The following is a 2,346-nucleotide window of genomic DNA, read 5'->3' as shown; positions in this document are numbered from 1 at the left end:
AAAGGGCTGGGCATCTGATTCCATCCGTAAAGGACCAGGGAGCCAGCTCCATCAGTGAAGGGCTTGCCTTCCAAGCCTAAGGGGACTGAGTTGGAGTTCCAGAACTTGTATTTTTAAAAATCCAGATCTAGTAATGCACACCTGTAATCCTGGCGCCAGGGAGGCAAAGGCAGCAGATCCGTGAGGCTTGCCAGTCAATTAGCCTAGCTTATTTGACAAGCTTCAGGCTAAAGGCAGATGCTGTCACAAAGAATTTAGGCAAACAACACCTGAGGAATGACTCTGTGGGTTGTGGTTGGGCCGCCATACACACAAACACTCTCCACACATATATAGAGCTACATACAGATACACATGATAATGTCTGCATGTGGTTTATATCTACACATATGTATGTGAATATCTATATGCATGTGTGTATGAACATGTGGGAGCCAGAGTTTGACAGCATGTGTCTTCTTCAACCATTGCCCATCTTATTTTTGAGTCAGAATCTCTAATGGACCAGAAGCTGTTTTAGCAAGGCTACCTGGCCAGGGAGCTCCAGTGTCTACCTTCCTCCATCTCTGTGTTACTTAGTTGAGTGATCTCACTTCCTGCTTTTCGCAGCTCAGTGGCATAAACCCTTATTTTTTTTTTAAGATTTATTTATTTATTATATGTGAGTACACTATAGCTGTCTTCAGAAACTCCAGAAGAGGGAGTCAGATCTCATTACAGGTGGTTGTGAGCCACCATGTGGTTGCTGGGATTTGAACTCAGGACTTTCAGAAGAGCAGTCAGTGCTCTTAACCACTGAGCCATCTCTCCAGCCCGACATAGACCTTTTAAGGATCCTAATTTTACATGAGGAAAGTCAGGTCTTGAGAAATTAAGTGCCTCCAGTCCCATGACAGACAAACGGGAGCTTGAGAGTCACACAAAGTTTAGCATCCAAAGTCTAAACTGCTCTATCATGGTGACATGTGAATTCCTGGTCATGGGGTTGGGTTAGGGTTAAACACAAGTCAGCAATACCCAGCCTGGTACTTGATACCACCGCACTCTAGAGGAAAACACGAAAAAAGAAAAACCGACCAGAACATGGAAGCTTCGCCCACCACAGCCCAGAGCTGTCTGGCCACTCGAGAACCCTGTTGGGAACTATGTATGTTTTAGAAAGTGCCTCGGAATCTGCTCTGTGATCAAATCCACAGAGTCCATCCCACTGTGGACCCTAGACTGGGATTAGAAAGGATTCCTTTGTTGTCTCGGCTTTTCATAAAATTTCTATAATGTCCTGCGTGAAAATACAGTGTGGTAAGAGGTCCAATGTTGCGGATTGTCTAAAACTGCATTCCTGTTTGCCAGTGTTCCTTTTCTGAGTGAACTCTCCAGTGTCAGTGAGCAGAGATGTTTCTTTAGCGGTTTTTCTCACACAGCTGTTTTTGTAATACATACACTGCACAACTTCCTTAAAGCGTGGATTCTGTACCTGGCAGGTTCCTTGGTAACCAATTCAGTCAGCTTCAGCAAGTCTCATTGTTAAAGCAACTCTTCTTGACATGACTCCGTTGTGGGGTTTGTTGCAGGTCTCTCTCTCATTCCTACCCTCACTGCTTTAAGCATCGAGTCTCCTCCTCCTTCTCTTCTTCCTCCTCCTCTTCTTCTTCTTACCAAGCCACCTCTTCTAAACCACTAGTTTCAAAAGGTCTCCTCTGATGGCAAATGTTTGAAGTCTTTAACAAGCTTTGTGCTTTAGTTCCCACAAGGCAAGATAATGGATAATCTGCAGCTACCAGTATTTCATCAGCATCTGCAGGAGATAATGCTAATTGTTACGTAACAAACAACAATCGGGTTCAGAGAGTCCAAGTGACTGACGCTAGATCCCACAGCCAATCACTAACGAACTTACGACTTGTGTAAGATTCCTTACAACAGAAGCACCCGCTCTTATACCCATTTTACAGGTGAGAAAAGTGAGGCACGGAGTAAATAAGTGAATTTCTCAATATCACTGGAATTCATTGAGCTGGGATTTATGCCCCATCAGTTAGGCACCTTGACTATGTCTCTCACATTTGCATAGTCTGGATAATGAAAGCACATTGAAGACTGGATTCTGTAAGGATGATACAGTGAAACTGAGATTTAAATCATGAAGGGGGGGACCAGCGGGACCAGGCACACAGGAACTCCACCAGCCCAATGACTCGGGTTCCTTCCAGTCTGTCTGGGCTGGGGTCTAGAGCAGATCTTGGGCACAAGCTCCACAGCCAGTCCCACAACACCCAGGGGAATCTCCACTCCCAGGCACTCTGACACACCCAGGATCAGAGGTGAGCAGGAACCAACATCTGTCCC

Source organism: Mastomys coucha, unplaced genomic scaffold (genome assembly GCF_008632895.1).
Source record: "Mastomys coucha isolate ucsf_1 unplaced genomic scaffold, UCSF_Mcou_1 pScaffold4, whole genome shotgun sequence".
Classification (NCBI taxonomy): domain Eukaryota; kingdom Metazoa; phylum Chordata; class Mammalia; order Rodentia; family Muridae; genus Mastomys; species Mastomys coucha.
Note: the sequence above shows the minus strand (reverse complement) of the source record.